The following is a 21204-nucleotide window of genomic DNA, read 5'->3' as shown; positions in this document are numbered from 1 at the left end:
TTATTGATGATATATTGCAAAAAAAATCATAATGCTGATATAACTAAGATAATTTTTTTTAACCAAACTATTTCTTTATATGAAATATGACCACCATATGTTTTTGACAGCTTTTGTGAGACCTGATTAAATGGTTCATACAGAAATCAATAAACGTACAATATAAAAAATGACTGAGATTTTAAAATAAGCGAATGCACATGCAGGGCAAAATATGAATAATTTCGATGCAAAACCCTTTAAGTGCATCCGACGTGTTTTCTTGTAAATAAGCATTTTTTATCAGACCCTTAATGGATCCTACCAACCGTTATATCTGAATGACCTAAATGGATTTGAGCGAAATTATTTGAAGAACCTATATGTCACGAAAGCTTTCGTTTAATATCATTATCTCATTTTCGACAGAGATGGTGTTTAGAAGAAGACAAAGACGTTTTATTTATAGCGCCTTTCCATGGCTCAAGGTCGCTTCACATAGTATTATACAATACATTAACACCTCCACATGCACAATACAGAAGACATAAGTCCACATTCATAATGAAAACACATTAAAACAGATCATCCAAAATAAATATTGAAAAGAAACATTTTTAGTTGGGTCTTGAAAGTAGGCAAAGTAGATATATTACGAAATGAAAGGGGTAGCGAATTAACACTAAATGACCTACCACCTACAGTGGACAGCAGAAAACGAGGAATGGACAAAAAAACAAGCGCAGATGATCTGAGGGACCGGGCAGGAGAAAGTAGAGTAGGTCAGACAGGTATGGAGGCGCAAGACCATTTAATGCCTTGAATGTGAGAAGTAATATCTTAAAGGGAATGCATGACGCCACAGGTAGCCAGTGAAGATCATTGAAGGAGTAATGTGAGCAGAACGCCTGGTGGAGGTGAGAACTCTTGCTACAGAGTTTTTAACATACTGTAACCTTGCTATAAGTTTTTTAGGCAGACCAAGAAACAGTGCATTGCAATAATCTAGGCGTGATGTGATAAATGCATGGATTAAGATTTCAGCATCACCTAGAGTGAGAGAAGGTCAAAGACGTGCAATATTACAAAGATGGAAAAATGGGTTTTTAATGACAGAAGAAATATGAGAGGCAAAAGATAGAGAGGAGTCAAATAAGACTTAACATGAAGGCTTAACATGAATCCCATCAATTTCAAAGGACCGGTCCATCCTTTTGACTAAGGTAGTAGAGCCAATGAACAATATTTCAGTTTTGTTGTTATTTAGTTTAAGAAAATTCAAGGGCATCCAGTGCTTTATATACCTGATATGTGCAGTGAGTGAGTCAGGCAGGCATAGCCTATCAGGGCTGGTGGTAAGGTAGATTTGAGTGTCATCAGCATAGCAATGAAATTAAAGTCCATGCATGCATATGATGTCACCAAGTGGAGAAATATAAATGATAAACAGAAGTGGGCCCAGAACTGAACCTTGAGGAACACCCTGTGAGACTGGTTGAGAAGTTTAGCAGTCATGCAATTTTTTCCTTACATTTCCCTGTAAGCAGGATTTGAAATGAACTTTTAAATCTAATTTGGCTTATACATTTTTAATTTACCAGCCATTTAGAACTTATACTAGCCAAAAAAAGAAAAATATCCAGATTAACTATGTCAAATCTTTATTTATAAATATTTATTGAACATTTTATTATTATTTATTATAAAATCTGAATAGCACGTTATTCAAACAAAATTCTGTCATCCTGCCATCTCCTCTTTTACCCTTGTCCTTTATACCAAAACTGTCTTTTAGGTAAGCAAATCAACACAGTACAATAAACATCAAGTAAAGCATCGAATACATCTCATTACTAAATACATTTTCTGTTTCGTTGGTGCATGAAAAGTTGAGAAATGTTCAACTTCTGCTGCGAGCAATGCCAGTAACGTGACACCACAGATCCACAATTAAGTTCGGCAGCGCATGATGATCATTAGTGGCTTAGTGGATAGCACTGTTGCCTTACATCAAAATGGTCCCTTGTTTGAACCTTTCTGGTCTTTCTGTGTGGAGTTTGCAGGTTGTCCCCGTGTCAGTGTTGGTTTACTTCAGGGACTCAGTTTTTTCCTACAGTCCAAAAACATGCAGGTTATGTGAATTGGAGATGCCAAATGTGTATAGATTACGTGTGCATAGATTAACTTCTGTATAGATTAACCACCATAAATATAGCCATACATGCTGGAATGGCGCCGTTAAGAATAGATTAATAAATAAATAGAGCAAACCAGCAAAGTGCAGATGACAAAAATTGAAAACAGAAAAGTTAAAATCACTACTAAAAATAGAAAAGTAAGCATAACAAGATGAAGAACGAGGTGCAGTTTCTATTCAAACTCAATGATAGTGCATGCCGTTCAAAATGTTGGCGTACACGAGGGAATTTTACAGGTGGAGTGCATACGTAACATCTGGTTGTGTTTAAATCACACACAAGCTCTGGGACATGGAACTGTGCTGCAAGTCAAGCATGCCAAAAAAAGCCTCGGTCAGCCAACCCTGTCCCACAGACACAGGGGTGAGCTCTGGCTCACACTTCATCTTACTGTAATCTCTGCCTACAGTACCACCAGCACAAATCTAAACACATCAGTTTGGTCTAATGAGATCCCTTTAATTAAAATGATCAGGTTCAAGTTCTGTGCACTCTTTGACTGAAATTAAAATGCAATTGAGGCATAATGGCTAGTACGCTACCTATGCAAACAACATTTTTTGGCATAGTAAATGCACTTCCGACACTAAGGCTTTGAAAAAAGTTGATGACTCATCTAGCACTACCCAAGTTTCCTCCAATCAAATGCTCTCACATGTAAAAAGTAAAAAAGAAGCGAATTCTGGTTTATGATGTAAAGGAAAACATTTTGATACAATCCACCCAAGCTTCATGTTTTATATGAAATAAATGTCATATCATAATATCATCATATTACATTCATCAAACAATTTCACAGCTGGCTTGCGTGTAGTATGAAAAGCCCTGAAGAGCTGTCATCAAAGCAGCTCACTGGGTTTTGGAGCCGAGTCGGTGTTGTTTTAGGAATGACAATAAAACAATGCTTGGCTTAAGAAAAAGAGGTGATGTTGAGTGATGTCAGGAGATTTGTCTCATTATTGATCAGAGTCAGGAGTCTATACTGTGATTTACAGTCATTGATTTCTTCTCAGTTAAGAGTCAGCTAAAAGTTTAACTGAGCTAGTCGGAGAAAAACTTTTTTCAAAATTGCCAACCAAAAACAATTTGGCACTGTATAGACATCCGTCTCTGGTGATCTAAACACAAAACATTTTTAATATGCATAAAGGAATGTGCCTCCCGTGACCACACGATTTCCTTTAAGAAACAGTTCAGCCAAAAATGAAAACCCTCTTATTACTTTCATTGTTCTGTGTAGCAAAAATACAATTCATTGCAAAATTGCCAGGGCTGTCTTTGTCATACAGTATAATGAAAATAAATAGCGACTGGGGCCATCTAGCTCAAAAAAGTATCAAAATGCATCATCAATTTATTCCATGGGCACTGTTTCAAGCCTTCTGACAGACAGACCAAACATTAAAGTTATTATTCACAGAAACTATTCCCCTTACACACCTATGCTTATGTGTCAAGACACGTTCGATAAGGCTATTGAATGTGTTTCCTCATTGGCATCAAATCTGTCAGCATGATAGATGTATTTAAGTTAATGAGATTTTCTCTAAGCCAACCCGACCCGAGGAGATCAGCGGGTTTTTTCTAACCTGCGGGTCCCGCTTTTATGAAATTATTTGGCCCGCCCTAGCCTGCCCTGCACCCACTTAAAAGCCACATTAGATTACATTCACCCTGTAAACTGGCAACCCGCACCTTGTCTTCAATCTTCACTTTTATTTCTCTGTTTGTTTTGTTGTTGTGGCTGGTGGTGGGAGCTGCTTGGTGCTTTTGTGACGTGAGGCCAAAGGTTTGGGGAAATCACGCAAGTTACGTTGTTACATAGGCCTACGTATTGTAACTTTATCAAGAACCATAATAAAATATACAAATATATATTCCCAAATATTTTATATAGGCCACTGTTTTTTTTAAAACAGCACCTCATTTAAAAGTGGACATCAGTGGTGAACCTTTGGGACGTGAACTTCTTTGGAAGAAGCCCCGCCTCTAACCTGGACAGCATGTGTTTATAATAGATGTTTTATTAAATGTTAATTGATTACTATCTATAACTATTTTGTCAGTGTCACTTAAAGTTCACTAATAATTGTTACTGAGTAATGCTAATGCCAAAAAGCCCAACTTCCAAGCCAGGCCAATCACCATTTCAAGTAGTACCAGATACACATGTGCAAGGAACTGTAAACAGAGTGCATTCTTGCATATTAATACTTGGACCTCTGTGTGAAGCTTTTAGAAAAAAGTCCAGAACTTTTGTTATCCAAACAAATGTAATCGAACTGTGTCTAAAAGTGAGGTTTGACTCACCATTGCATTGGCAGTTTTTCTCATCGATCATAACACAAAGCAACATACAATACGCAGTACGAGTGTGTTTATAAAGCAAGAGGGTAAAGAGGGAAAAGCTGACTCATGTATATTAAACACAGTAAGTATGTGACATATTATCCTTTTTATATTTATACAGTCAAAAGTTTGGCGTGACACCAAAGCATTTAAATGTGGCTGAAAACACCAGGTTGATGCCAACTGTGAGTGCTTGCCGCTTCTGGCTAGAGGTGATACAGCTACAGCCAAATCTCATGAGATGTTGGGTTTAGGGTTAGGTTTGAGAGGATGAAAAACACCTGTTCTGGCTAGATGGGATACAGCTACGGCCTAAATCTTGTGAAATGTTGGGTTTAGGGTTAAATTTAGGGGTAGGATTAAGATGAAAACGGCGCTCATCTGGTGAGATTTCATGAGATTTTGGCCATAGCTGATCTATAGATGGTTTCAGCAGTAAAAACATAAACAACCGTTTTCGTGGAACAAATGTAACTTCCCGTAAACTTCCACAAAAAAAATCAATAACAGAGTAATTTTAGAGTAGTTTATTTCTGATAACAAAAAAGTAAATAACAAGTAGATTACCTTAGTTCAAATCATAGCTAAAGCGTATCAAAAACTACACTGAGCTAATGTTACTAATGTTAAATTAATGTATACAATCTTTGACTACAGATCGTCTGCCAAAGTTTCACATAGTGGTGATCCACGATCGTGGTCTCTCATTGTCTTTTAGAAACAAACACATTTGTTATTTTTGATGAGGTATTTGTTCCAGAGTTCAGTTTAGCCACAGCATTAAACAAAAAGAGACCGGAAGTTAAGTTCTGTCCCGACATGTAACTGCGACAAGGCACGTGTGTCCAGTGAAACTGTCTATATAAATTGAGGAAAATATGTATTTGAACACCCTGCAATTTTGCAAGTTCTCCCACTTAGAAATCATGGAGGGGTCTGAAATTGTCATCGTAGGTGCATGTCCACTGTGAGAGACATAATCTTAAAAAAAATCCAGAAATCACAATGTATGCTTTTTAAACTATTTATTTGTATGATACAGTTGCAAATAAGTATTTGAAAACCTGAGAAAATCAATGTTAATATTTGGTTAATATTTGCACACACTGCAGGAGGGATTTTGGCCCACTCCTCCACACAAATCTTACCTAGATCAGTCAGGTTTCTGGCCTGTCACTGAGAAACACAGAGTTTGAGATCCCTCCAAAGATTCTCTATTGGGTTTAGGTTTGGAGACAGAACCTTGATATGCTTCTTACAGAGCCACTCCTTGGTTATCCTGGCTGTGTGCTTCGGGGCATTGTCATGTTGGAAGACCCAGCCTCGACCCATCTTCAATGCTCTAACTAAGGAAAGGAGGTGGTTCCTCAAAATCTCACAATACATGGCCCGATCATCCTCTCCTTAATACAGTGCAGTCGCCCTGTCCAATGTACAGAAAAACACCCCCAAAGCATGATGCGAACACCCCCATGCTTCACAGTAGGGATGGTGTTCTTGGGATGGTACTCATCATTCTTCTTCCTCCAAAGTTCTATTTTTGTCTCATCTGACCACATGACTTTCTCCCATGACTCCTCTGGATCATCCAAATAGTCATTGGCAAACTTAAGACGGGCCTGGACATGTGCTGGTTTAAGCAGGGGAACCTTCTGCGCCATGCATGATTTCAAACCATGACGTCTTGATGTATTACCAACAGTAGCCTTGGAAACGGTGGTCCCAGCTCTTTTCAGGTCATTGACCAGCTCCTCCCGTGTAGTTCTGGGCTGATTTCTCACCTTTCTTAGGATCATTGAGACCCCACGAGGTGAGATCTTGCATGGAGCCCCAGTCCGAGGGAGATTGACAATCATATTTAGCTTATTCCATTTTCTAATGATTGCTTCAACAGTGGACCTTTTATCACCAAGCTGCTTGGCAATTTCCCCGTAGCCCTTTCCAGCCTTGTGGAGGTGTACAATTTTGTCTCTAGTGTCTTTATGCAACGACCTCAAACAGGTGCATCTAGGATAATAAATGGAGTGGAGGTGGACATTTTAAAGGCAGACTAACAGATCTTTGACGGTCAGAATTTTAGCTGATAGACAGGTGTTCAAATACTTATTTGCAGCTATATCATACAAATAAATAGTTAAAAAATCATATATTGTGATTTCTGGATTTTGTTTTTAAGATTATGTCTCTCACAGTGGACATCCACCTACGATGACAATTTCAGACCCCTCCATGATTTCTAAGTGGGAGAACTTGCAAAATAGCAGGGTGTTCAAATACTTAATTTCCTCACTGAAAATGACTAGATTGTGCATAGAACCCTTAGCGTAACAGCGAGAAGTGAACTCATTTTTTAAATTGGTGCTCAAATCTGGGTGTGGAAAAACACAGAGTGCCAGACAAAATCCACCAGCTGCTGGGGTTTTTTAAAAGAGTGCCATTTTCATTGGAAACGATTAAAACCATATGTTGGTCGCAAGTCGCAAATGCCTTGGTGTACAAGTCCATCTATTTATAAATAAAAACATTTCAGTCAAAAGTTTCCAAACTTTAGACCACTACTGTACCATCTATCCTCAAAATACATCATAAACATGCAGCATATCCTTGTTGTAGGAACAACGTGCTCTCCGGACATATTATGTTGCCACAAAAAATATCTTTACACTGCTGGATCTATGGGGACCATATCATTTAGCCCAAGCCCCATGCTTTTTAGCAACAGCTCTTCTGAAGGGTTTCTAAAGCACTCTTTTTAAAAATTACTGCTTTGAAACATTATGTTTCGTAACACAGATAATAAAAATATATTGAATTTAGCAAAGCAGCTCCCCTTAAAATGTGCAAGCATTTAAATAAGGCTGTTGTATAATTTTTAACATCCTTCCAAAAGTGAATAAATTCTGAGTCATCGAAGGAGGGATTACCCCCTGTTTTCAGAAATTCATTCCAGGCCGTAAAGACAGACTTATATGACGTTTCGGTCATTTTTGGAGCTTGGCTCACTAATTATGTTTTCCACGGAAGAAAATCATTCGGTGCCGCTATTTGACGCAGACATCGTACACTTTACTTATACCTGATCTAAAAATACAGTAATAAACTTACACATATAGCATGTTATTACACCTGGTTATTTCAGCATCTAATGTCATTCTGTTCGGGACAGCATTCGTCTTTTTCTCCAATAGATTAAAACAAACTCTAATGAGGTGAAGCTATAAAGCTGGCACGTCTCCTAGCGTCCTCTGAAATGTTGCCAGTAAATGAAGTTTGTTATTAATTATCACCTGAGCTCAACCATAACCAGTAGGTGTTGGTAGATATAAAGCATTTAGAGTAAATATGTAAGGAAAGTTTTACACATGTCTGGACACACATCAAGCATCCTTCAAGGATGACTTAGGTTTGACGTGTTTTAATGGCTGCTGAGAGGTTGCAGTCCAACCATTTAAGCTGTATATTTGAGTTGGTTATTTAAGAATGATTACAGCCCATTTAAATCCTGCAGTTCGGTTGTTTAGTTGGTATTTTACTAAGAGCTGGCATAGCTAATCATAACATTTAGCACAGCTGGATGCTTTCGTGAATTTTCTAAATGTTTATATTCAGCCTTTCAAGCTAGTGTTGTTGGAAAATCACTGCCTTGACAAAGGCTTAACAAAATAGCTATTTTTACATATACAGTTTTAAAAAATTGCCTTACACTTTAACTTTCTGCGCATTCTAGAAGTAAATCAAAATTTTTTTAAAGGTGTAATGGTATGCACGCACCTAAAGCAAAGCAAATATGCGCATCGCGAAACTTGCTCTAGATTATTCGCGGGATGACTTGTTTTGGTGTCACTCGAGCAAATTAAAACAATGTTTTCTTATACAATCAGACATGTCAAACGGATGTGTCAATAAGCTCTTCCCTGAATGGCTTGGGCGACAACGCATTATGCAAATATCCCACTCGGGTTTAAAATTTTCAACTTGCCCGGAAGACGTAATTAAAGTGAGCATTGCATGTTCGCGTCATCATTTCACGCATTTCGTGTCTTTTCGTTGTCCAATGTGAATTTGCATCTATTTGCGTCTTTGCATTGACTTTGTAATGCTGGATTCACACAAAACGCGGTAGAGGTGGCAAAAACGCGCTATTTGCGCGTAGTTAGGTGCTTGAACATTTTGAGTTTACTAGCTTCATTCGCGCGTAAAAGCCGCATGTGAAATTCTAGTCATTCGAGACATTCACGCAGAAATTTGCATCAGGGGAGGGGCTTCTGCGACTACGCTCGCTTCCTGTAATCACGTCACTATTAGAGCAAGCTCCAGATTGGTTAACATGGCGCAACTTTCTGGCAAAATTCAGATTTTTCAACTCGCGCGTTTCCCACGGCAACTCTCAAATAGCGTCATCCACACGTCAATTTGCGTTATTCGCATGAACAAGACGCACAAATGAGGCAGATTCGCGTGTACTGCGCTAAACGCTGCATTCGCGCCACGAGACCTCCAGACGCATCTTTACATAACATTGAAATCATTCGCTCTTTTCACGTTTGGTGTGAATGTAACATAAGAAATTTACTCGTGCAAATTAATCAGTTCACTTTTGGTGTGTACAAAGTATAAGGTTTACATATTAACTCATTCACCGCCATTGACGAGTTATCTTGTCATTTATGAGTTCATATTTAACTAATAAATATGTGAAAGTGTAATACCATTGATAGTCATTCTGAGTCTGATCTCTAACGCATTTTTTTTTAAGCTTTTTGCTCAAAATGTTGTATTTTTGAAGAGAAATATCCATATTTCAGTGGTTAAATTAAGTAGAAAAAGTAAATATATAATGAAACGTTTTTTCCCCATTTTGTTTGTTTGTTTGTTTATTGTTTGTTTGAAAGCAGAGGGTGTGTTCTTTAATTTGATATAATTTGTATGTTTATATATTTATAGAAAATAATTTTTCCTGCAAGGAATTTTGTGAAAACTTTGATAAAATCACAAAAATGCAGGTGGGCAACTTTTCTCAAAAAGGCTGGCGGTGAATGAGTTAACCACAGGTAGAGGACACTAAAGTAAACTGTGATTTTGCATACACCAGAAGCAAATTTAACTTTTTGTGCAAGTTTACATCCAAAGTCAACACAAAGACGTCGCACTGGGCCATGCGAATAACACAGATCGGGCGGTGTGATTGCAGCGAACACGCACTATTCACTCCAAATGCATTTTCCTTGCAATTAAAAAAAATTCATCTCAAGCGGAAAATTTGCATGACATGAAGTTAAATCCCACGAGTAATCTAGAATGAGGAACGAGATGTTTTGCGTTTGGGGTGTACGCAGCATAAAGAAAACACTATTATGGATATTTAAACAAAAAAAATGTATGTAAACTCAGCCTGGTGTTGTTAAAGCTGTTTATAACAACAAAACATATACACGAAACATATAAACGATTATAAACAAAACATTCACGAAATCGGAATGCAGACAAGGACTTTTTTACCTATAAGGATTTTTATCCCAGGAGTTTATTTCAACTCCTTGCGAGTCAGCTGACATTAGCTTAACTATGACTAGGTTACATTATGTTACATTAATGCTCTGCTTACTAGTACGGTTTAATCTTAGCCGCTGTACTTTGCTTCTTGGTTGTCCTATGATGTTTTCTACTATTTTTACTGTTTTTGTTAATGTGCTTTGGAACAATTGAACAATTGTAAAAACCGCTATATTAATTAAATTGAATTGAACAATTGAATATTATTGCATAAAACAAGCAAAAAAATCTGCCAATGGGGTAAGCAAAAAAATCTTGAAATTTTTTCTTAAACACTAAATTCAAGAAAAATTAGCTTACGCCATTGGCAGATTTTTTTGGCTTGTTTTATGCACAAAATCACTTATATTTTTGGTCTAAAAACTAGACTTATTTTCTTGGGTCGTTATGCTCATCAAGAAAAAGCATTTTAATTGAAGAATTTTTAGATATTTTTACTGAAAACAAGACAAAAATACTAAGAATTTTTTTTCTTAAAAATCATTTTTTGCAGTGTGTTTGCGTGGTTTATATAAACTAATAAAAATACTGTATATATTAAAGGGAAATTCCGCCTTGAAATGATCCTAGGGTTAATAACAAACGTGTACCGAGTTCGACCGTTCACTGGAGTTTGTTTTCATGCTAGTCTAACGTGACCAGTGTTATTGCTAAACACAAATTAGCATGTTATGGTAGCCTTCGGGGCATCAGTGCATTAAAAACGAAATCGCTATGTCTATACTACTAATAATGCTCAAAATAACCCCACACTTACACTGTAGCACAATGAGGGTCTCTATATGTAAACCGAAGCATTGAGAACTTTGCAAGTGTACAGGCAGTTTGTTAAAAAGGAACACTTACCGTTCACGTCTGGATCAAATATCCATGCGGGCGCCATCTTGGGAAAACTGAACTCTCGCGTGAAACGTTGTTGCCCGGAACAGGTGTTGTGCTTTCGCGCGAGGGTTCGGTTTTCCCGGGATGGCGCCCGCATGGATATGTGATCCAGACGTGAACGGTTCCAATCGATGTTCCATTGGAGGAACACTGCATTATTTGACAGTAAACTTCATGACATACAACAACTCAAAAACAAAAAGCTAAACATGTCACATATATTTGGAAAGCTGAGGTTCTTGTGATTGGAATAATGTAAACGATTAAGATACAATCAACACAGCACGTACAATTAGTGTCCTTTTTAGATTGTTTAACCTTTTACAGGAATGCTAAGCAGTTAAACTTGTCTAAATTATTGTCCTTTGAAGTGAAACTACTTTTTTGGAGCTTAAACCATTGGCTGATTGTTGTGTTGGTTGAGCATGTTCAAACAAACAAAGAAATGTTTTGATAGCACCACAGAGGCACAGTGTTTATCCGTTTCTGAAAAACCAACATACAAACAATTTTTTCGTTGACTCTACACTTGAAGAGAAGGAAGCATTGTAATACTGACACAAAAGTTCTAAAACATGAAATTTCTGGGACAAATATATTGAAAAATTATCCAACAAGTTGTTTTTGGAAGTGAACGTGGGATGTTACGAAACAATCATGCTTGCAAAAAACCTACTGGAGTCATAGGACATAAACAGAATTTAAAAATATCACAGCATGGCAAAACACAGTCGATTGCACAAGCGAATGTAAGCTGGCACTTCAGTCCTGTACTGGTACCAGTGAAACGGGCACCGTTCAGAAATTTCTATTCACTGTCTGCGGGTGCTGTTACGTCGCACAATCACTTTCCAGTTTCATCATTCAAACGAGGGTAAACATCCCACAATTCTTGGAAACGTCCCTGCAGAATTGTCCAGAGAGTGTGAACATGAGCCAGGCTTGCATGTTGGACTATATACACATGCATACAGAGAAAAAAATCCCTATTTTAGCAAGGAACCCAAAAATTCCCTTAGCCTTCCTAAAAACTACATTCCATCTTACCCCCAGCACACACAATCATCCAGTTTCTCAACATCACCCCCATAGACAAACACTTCAGAGGTCTCCTATAAGAAGACTCCAGATGGGTTTCATAGAGGTCAATATACTCTACCACAGGCCTCAAAATATACATTTCAGATATTGCACCAGGGTCCAGATGATAAACTTCACAGGCAAGATAAATACATCCAAATTTCAGCCTCCTAGCTGGATGGAAAATTTTATTAGGAGACTCAAAGCATATGTACATGTATATTTCATTATAGATGGTGAAATCCTTGTTGCAATGTTGCTACATTTTTCCCAAATTCACCCTAAGATGAAATATGTCGTAACATCAGTCTCCCCAAAGCACTTTAAAAGAGATATATACATGGTTATTATAAACGTTAAATTGTTCAGTTTACTATAAATAATTTAACAACAACTGAAGTCTTTCAACATCAAAACCAGTCAAGATCCAAAACTAAATCAGTGGCAGCGGGCCGCTTAACTAAAACAGATCAAAAACAAAGAAAGATCTAAACGCTTTTAAAACCAAAGACGTCAGCAAGCAAGGCTTTAAAACCAACGTACAATAATCCCCCCACGATATTATGATGATGCGTGGAAATAAACAAGCGCAGGGGTCCGTTTCCTAAACACGTAGCTCGACCTGCCATTGATGTTTGTATGGGTTTGCATTAAGATGTGTTGCTTTAAAAAAACACCACATTTATTTTGTAGCGTGATTAGCGGCCGCAGGGTCGGTGATGTGTTCTGCTGCTCATATGGGTTTAATAGATGTTAGTCTTTGCCGCTCAGCGTGAGACTGAATCCAGTAAAATGTCACACATCTTCAAGAGGAAATGAGAGGCAGGGCCAGGAGGACATAAAATTAATCACTTGTAAAAAAGACGTGATTATTACTTCAAGTTTTAGTGAAAGGAAAGTAACCAAAACAGTCCGTAATAAAACTCACAAACAAGCACTGCGGTGGAGGGTTGTCACGATAACTCGTCATGTCTGCGTACATATCTCTTCATCTTTCTACTATTGGTGTTTGTTTTGACCATAGACTGTAAAAAATATGGAGGAAGTGTCGGTGACGTCACCCATAGGTTTGTGAAGAGCATTTGTGAAGCTCAAAGTAGGCCGAATCTTTGCCATTTTGGCAGGGCGTCACTGGATAATCGAAAATCTGAAAAGAGGCGGGGCTCGGGTTGATCTAAGGTAACTGGTTGCTGAAACCACACCCGCCTAGCTGACACGAGTGACAGCAGTGGCAATTGGCATGTCGCATTTTAATTCACTGCATGTGTTCAATTTGTGTACAAAAAATTAAGAGACCACTCCAGTTTAGCCTTCTATCATAATTTCTAGATGTATTGTGACCATTTTTGACCAGTGCCTGTTGACTTTCAACAATGGCAAACCATCTTTTTTTGTGTTATTTTGACCAATTTTTTCCTATTTTAATTTTTCAGTAAATAAAATGTACTTTTTATTGGGATTCTGGCACAAATTTGTGTTTTGGTACACAACCTTTGGTACACACTATACTACTATAAATAGTAGGCTACATTTAGATTAACTGAAAACTGTGAGGAATTAACAAGGAGATGAAGCCAGATGCAGACGTTGACTCAAAATAAATAATTTATTTACAAACAAGGAAAACAAAACCCATGAGGGGGCAAAACAAGACGGGGTAACGCAACACTAGACTAACACTAAACTTAACATAACATAAAACAAACAAGACTAAATAACTCTTAAATACTCACAGAACTGATACAGAAACCGACAGGATACAACAAGGAATGTAACAAGACGCACGAGCACAGAACAGCAAACAAAAGGACAATAAATAGGGAGAACTAATGAGGGACACAGCTGAAATTAATGACAAGTAAGGGAGCGGGTAAAAAGTGACGAGACCCGGGAAATGCGTGGTCAGAATAATTCAATACTAAAACCACGCATTTCCCACATAGAACATGGTACTGCCAGGACCCCGAACACAAAGACTAGATATAATTAAACACATGATTTTGACGGATCCTGACAAAAACAGTCTTAAAGCGATCTCCTACATTTTTTCTGTGACTGTATATTTGACCTTTTACTCTTTCACCGCCATTGACGAGTTATCTCGTCAATAAAGAGAAAACTCTGACCCAATTTATAAAAAACTGAAGCAAAAAATAATGTACCAACATTTTAAACTCTGTGTTTGTTTTGATCATCATTCTGAATCTGATCGTTAACAAAATTCCTTGACAAAAATGCAATTATTTCAGCTTTTTGCTCATAATTTGGTATTTTTGAAGAAACCTATTTAAGAGGTTATAAAAAGAGAACAAATGAAGATAGGAAGAAGCTTTTTTCCCATTTTGTTTGTTTGTTTGAAAGCAGAAGGTCTGTTATTTCCCTTGATATATTTGTATGTTTATATATTTATAGAAGAACATTTTCCTGGAAAGCATTTTGTGAAACTTTTGTGAAAATCAAAGACGCCCCGAGCGATCTTAATCCAGCATTTCTACGATTCAGGTAATTATATTATATTATATAACGAAAGACGCAGTCTCGGCAGTTCTCGCGACAACGCTAGATGTGCTTGTGTTGTTGCCACCAGTACAGCGGATGCTTTTGCCAAAAAGAAAAAGACCGAAAGAAAAAGAAACTAAAGAGTGAGTGAGGCAGAGATGCAGAGCAATGCGCAGGTACGTCTGACAAGAACCCTGATGTTGTTCTTATTCCGGATCTTATGTCTTCCAAAAGGGTTATTAGGCGGAAACATTGGCTGCGTCCAAATAACCACACTTGCGGTCTTTACACTAGGCCCTTAGACTACTTACATGACGTTTCCCTGTATTTGTCCCCACTGTTCTAGTGGGCGTGAAGATCCCAAGCGTGCATGTAGAATTATTCACCAGATGGGACACACTTAGCAAGTGTAAAAATATCAATCCAGGTAGTGGCACCAATTTTCACCAAAACTGTTTTTTTAGGATATTTAAAATATATTTTTAACCTAATGTTCAGGGTTTGCAAATCTTTAAAATCAAAAAGTTATTAAGAATCGTGAGAGAATCGTGATCTTTATTTTAATCAAAAGTATCGTGATTCTCATTTTATTCAGAATCGTGCAGCTCTAAGGCATCCTGCGGTGCGGTAAGTGCGAATGGCGTGGCACAGAAGGCGTGCAATGCGCGAATTGAGCGTTGCTGCATGATCAGCACGAGTTGAAAAATCTGAAATTTGCCAGATTTTCGCACAATGTTAACCAATCAGGAGCTTGCTTTTGCAGTGCCGTGATTACAGGAAACGAGTGGAGGCAGAAAAACAAAACAACAATAGGGACAATCATCAAGTCTAGTTTTTAGACAAAAACAAGCAAAAAACTCTGCCAATAAAATAATAAACATTTTCTTGAATTAAGTGTGTATGAAAAAAGTAAACTTATTTCAAAAACTTTTTTCTTATTTCAATGGCAGATTTTTTTTTTGCTTGTTTAAGCACTATTTACTTAAATATTTTATTTACTTAAATAAATATCAGTTTATATTTTTTGTCTAAAAACTAGACTTATTTATCTATGGTCATTTTGCTCATCAAGAAAATACATCTTAATTTATGAATTTTTTGATATTTTTACTAAACAAGACAAAAATACTAAGTAAGAAAGTCATTTTTTGCAGTGTACGCGCGAATAACGCGTTTTTGCCACCTCTTCCGCGTCTGGTGTGAACGCACAGTAAGCCTAAAGGGGATCGCACACTGGCCGCGCAGCTCAGCGCCGCGCCGCGCCTAGGAGAACTCGGAGGTATTGTAAACCGGAAGTGCACATTAAATAGCGCGAGCTTCGTCAGATAGCGTCTACTTCAAAATGTAAAATATACAGTTAGCAGCCAATGTTTATCATTAATGATGTGGGACACATATGATGTTATTTAATGTTAAACTAGTTGAGTGGCGCTGTGTGGCGCGACAGGGATTTGAACAACTTCCTGAGTCACAGCTGGGCGGCGCGGACAGGCGCCACCTGGCAGCGCCGGTGTGCGTATACTCATAGAATACTCATGTGTTCGATTTTTTTAGAACAGCGGCGCTGCGCGGCGCTGAGCTGCGCGGCCGGTGTGCGATTCCCTTAAAAGTCCACCTTTACATCTTCCACTTTAAATGTTATTATTCTGTTTCGAAATGACACCTATGTGGTTTGGTTTTTCTATTGGAAGCAATGACATTCCTTGTTCATCTACAGGGGTACCACCAGGTGTACCTTTAGTGACGCGAAAGGCATGACACAATGCATTGTTTTTCTGCATTGAAACTCATGTTTGGAAAGGTGGTCATCTGAAGGAAGTCAAAGTTGCATAAGGTTGAGCACCCCTGCGTTAGACTCAGCTATACACTTAAGAAACACAAAAAATGTAATGTGACAGCATGACTAAAACCCATTTTTTGCATTTTATAATGGAGATAAATCAGGGCAAAAAAAACTCAAAGAAAATCACATGACTGTAAATGTCAATGTGATTAATTGATTCCTCTGTGGTTTACAATGGACTGCTGTAATAACATACGTTGCGAAAAAAAGCTGCCGCTTACACAAGCAGTTCAATAGATGACGCAGGGCTTTCCGGTTACATCACTCAAAGAAACCCTCTAGGTTATTTAAAACTCTGTAAAACAACGTAAGCACTTGCACTAAATCATTTCAATCCTTCTCTTTATCTATAATAGCTTATTCATAACAACAGCAGAGTAGAAACACTTTTAGAAATGTTATTTCGCAGCGCTACATGGGAAAGGAAGCAATTTGGCCCGTCTCAAGCATCGCCTGAGGTCGACAGTATAACACAACAATGGTCCGGATCAATCCTCTGTGGTGTTCAAGCATGTGTGCGCTACTGCTTACGTGTGCGTGCTTTGTGTGTCTAGATGTTCAGCACTTCACGCTTCAGTGAGGCTTTACTAAAACCACCGTAACCTTTTCTCTTTGTCCTGTCTCTTTTAATTTTGCCTTCACAAATATGATGAAAGAAGCCACAGTTTTTCAGCATTCAGCAATTTGGCAATCATCCCCATGACTGGTTAACAAGCCAAAATAGGGTAGGAGTCCACTTGAAACCATTTCTGTGCAATGCCCTCATGTGCATAATTATATATTTCTGTACATTTTTTCACTAGGTTTGTGACTGATGCTTGACGTTGCTCCAGGGCTACATCATCGCTGTACAGAAGTGCCATATTTCCTTGATTGTTTTCTTGCTTGGGCTTGTGGGAGCTTTGAGTAGGTCGGTTGCTTAAACTGTAACTGGACCAAATGGCGTCCAACTTGTGGCATTTCATCTCCACATGGCTCTGATCACAGCTGGTCAGAGTATGGACCTTCTCCAACGCAAACACATTAAGAAACATTGAGGAACGGCCAAGTATGCTGCAGGTATCAGTTTACCAAACAGATGAAAAACAAGAGAAACAACAGTGCCTGATTAAAAATACCACAACATTTCCCTAAGACTTTATTTTAACACTTACATGTCAGCTTATTCTACTAACCCTTAACAGTCTACTAACTAATACGCCTAATACAGGAGGATGTAGTATGTAGCCCAGGAGATGCATTGCATTTTGCGTTGGAAGTCTGTGTAAACGTACGAGTTAAATAAACTATACTTTGCAAGGCTGTGCATTCGACCGTGCAAGTACGATCACGTACACGTAAAAAAAAAACTATACTCCAGGCTTAACATTCTCCAGGCCCAGGAGATGCATTGCACTTTGTTCCAATGCGCATGCATTGAACGTCTGTGTACACATACGAGTCAACTTTGCAAGGCTCTGCATTCAACCGTGCACGTACGTTTGTGTACATGTACAGTAAAAAACGAACTATTTTCCAGGCTTACAATTATTACAAACTTAAAAAGTCAAATAGAAGTGAAAACGTCAACACTTGTTCATGAGACTGGGCACTTAGTAAAGAAAAATAACTACAGAAAATGAAGAAATGGTACAAATGATGTGATACTTGTATCAAAAAAATGCATATACAGTGTGGCAAAGCAGCTTTTAAAAATGATTTATTTATTTCTCCTAGCAGTCTTCTAGAGTGTAAAGCATAAGCAACAGGGGCGAGACACCAAACAAAGTGGATGAAAACCTTGAGAGAAACCAGACTAAGTCGAGAGGGCCAGTTCTTTTTTTGGCACATCAACATGATGATGCTAACTAGAGTAAAAATGTCATAAGTCGCACGGGTATATTTGTAGCAAAAGCCAACAATACTTATGGGTCAAAATTATCGATATATTTTATGCCAAAAATCATTAGGATATCAAGTAAAGATCATGTTTCATAAAGGTATTTTGTAAATTTCCTACCTTAAATATATATATATATATAAAAATATCATTAGTATTAGCATTAACTTTAAAGGCGATTTTCTCAATATTGTAATTTTTTGGCACCCTCAGATTTTAGAATAGTTGTATCTTGGCCAGATATTGTCCTATTCTTATTTATTCAGCTTTTAGAAAATGTATAATTTAATTTTAAAAACTGACCCTTATGACTGGTTTTGGGGTCCAGGGTCACACACATATATATATATATATATATATATATATATATATATATATATGAAGTATATCAAATCCAGAAATCACAATGTATGATTTTTTTACTATTTATCTGTATGATACAGCTGCAAATAAGTATTTGAACACCTGTCTATCAGCTAGAATTCTGACCCTCAAATTCTGCCTTAAAAATGTCCACCTCCACTCCATTTATTATCCTAAATTAGATGCACCTGTTTGAGGTCGTTAGCTGCATAAAGACACCTGTCCACCCCATACAATCAGTAAGAATCCAACTACTAACATGGCCAAGACCAAAAAGCTGTCCAAAGACACTAAAATTGTACACCTCCACAAGGCTGGAAAGGTCTATGGGGAAATTGCCAAGCAGCTTGGTGAAAAAAGACCCACTGTTGGAGCAATTATTAGAAAATGGAATAAGCTAAACATGACTGTCAATCTCCCTGGGACTGGGGCTCCATGCAAGATCTCACCTCGTGGGGCCTCAATGATCCTAAGAAAGGTGAGAAATCAGCCCAGAACTACACGGGAGGAAATGAGCTGAAAAGAGCTGGGACCAACGTTTCCAAGGTTATTGTTGGTAATACACTAAGACGTCATGGTTTGAAATCATGCATGGCATGGAAGGTTCCCCTGCTTAAACCAGCACATGTCCAGGCCCGTCTTAATCATTTGGATGATCCAGAGGAGTCATGGGAGAAAGTCATGTGGTCAGATGAGACTGAAATATAACTTTTTGGTCATAATTTAAGCAATATCGCTATATATTTAAGCAATATCGCTCGAGTAGGAGTGTGATATAGCTCTATATCATCACGGCTGTGATTAGGCCAGAGGCACGAGGCCGGAGGCAATCACAGCCGTGATGATATAGAGCTATATTACACGACTCCGAGAGCAATACTGCTTTTATACAACAGTTCGACGGCACACGTTTGAAAAACGAAAACTAGAAAACAACAACGGAGTAATTTTAAAAGCCTCTTTGTTTGAGAACTACTACTTCTGCCAGAATGACAGGTAACCCTTTCGGCTGCTTTGAATCTCATATTAACTCAATGGACGGATTCGCCGTTTTTATATATTACAATTTCTTGGTCACAAAGTGTAGTTTTAAGATTAGTTCAGTCGATAATATATATGTATTATATGTAAATCTACAGTTGACTAGTGAAGATAGCACCTGTTTGAACATTTGCTTAGTGAGATTCGGTACATATAAGAACCAAAGCTTGAGCGGATGTCAGTGTTCACTCGCCCCGCTGACCACCGCCCTCTCTGGGCTACATCTCTGACAGGGATTCCCTAGCTCTCATGTTGGCCTGACGGTCAAAAATTAGATCAAATCATCAGTATTTGGTGTCTTGATGAAACTATTACTTGTTTTTTTATTCATATTTAGTGTCTTTTGTGTTGTTATTGTTTTGGCGCGAGGTAAAAGTTAATAAAACTATACTTCTATAATGTTACTATTGGTTTACCATTTCTGAAATGATTTCATCTTAACGCGATACGAGCACTCGGTTATTATTAGACTTCGTTCTTGTCAGTACTATATAAAACTGTTTTTTATAAGTGTCAGAGAGATGTTTTTGCATGCTGCTTATAAATATACCAGTGGCAATATCTCATAACATGTTTTAATAGTCACGTCGCGATTAAATAAATGATCAATGTCCACATTTAAAAGCTGCGGTACTTACCTGCAGTTCCACTGTGTTTTCGCGTTCTGATAAGAGATATAGCTCCAGAAAAAAACGAGTGTTTATATTCCTCTTTCCAAGTGTTAATCGTCCACACGATGTGACAAGACATTACTCCCATTAACTTTAACGTAACATCCAAGAGCGCTGATCTTTGATGGAATAATAACTTTCGATTGGGGATTCACAGACTGATTTATGAGCTAGTAAACTAATGAGACACACGGAGAGTGATTAAAAACAGCGCGGTTCTGTGTGTCCAAGTACAGCTGGCTGCAGCCTGCAGTTTTTCCATTCAGAGATGAGCCTGTTTAGAGGACCTCCATTCACTAGGTGGCGGAATGATACGAAAGGTTTTTGAAAATATGCTCATTTTCCAGCTCCCCTAGAGTTAAACATTTTATTTTTATTGTTTTGGAATCCATTCAGCTGTCTAACCTGATTAGACCATTAGCATTGCGCTAAAAATAACCAAAGAGTTTAAATATTTTTCCTATTTAAAACTTGACTCTTCTGTAGTTACATCGTGTAGTAAGACCGACGAAAAATTAAAAGTTGTGATTTTCTAGGCAAATATGGTTAAAACTATACTCTTATTCTGATGTAATAATCAAGGACTTTGCTGCCATTACATGGCTGCAGGAGGTGCAATGATATTACGCACTGCCCGAAAATAGTCCCCTGCTATTGTAAGTTAGTAAGGGGACTATTTCAGGTGCTGCGTAATATCATTGCGCCTGCTGCAGCCATTGTGGAGAGGCCCTTTAAGACAGAATCTAAAACGATTAGTTTAATACTTTGATCAAATGCATGGGCAATAAATAATTGTTTAAAAGTGTGAGAGAGCAAACATTGGTGGACAATCTGAGAGAAACTTACGCAGAGAGAGACAGACAAAGA

At 37.9% G+C, this 21204-nt stretch overlaps 1 protein-coding gene across 3 annotated transcripts in view; it reads right to left on the bottom strand.

The window, feature by feature from the left end:
• veph1 (ventricular zone expressed PH domain-containing 1) overlaps positions 1-21204 on the bottom strand; it is a 158799-nt gene that overhangs the window by 54780 nt on the left and 82815 nt on the right. The gene's annotated exons all lie outside the window — the stretch shown is intronic.

Source organism: Misgurnus anguillicaudatus, chromosome 15 (assembly GCF_027580225.2).
Source record: "Misgurnus anguillicaudatus chromosome 15, ASM2758022v2, whole genome shotgun sequence".
Classification (NCBI taxonomy): Eukaryota; Metazoa; Chordata; class Actinopteri; order Cypriniformes; family Cobitidae; genus Misgurnus; species Misgurnus anguillicaudatus.
The sequence above is the reverse complement of the archived record's forward strand: the minus strand, read 5'-3'. Positions and strand labels throughout refer to the sequence as shown.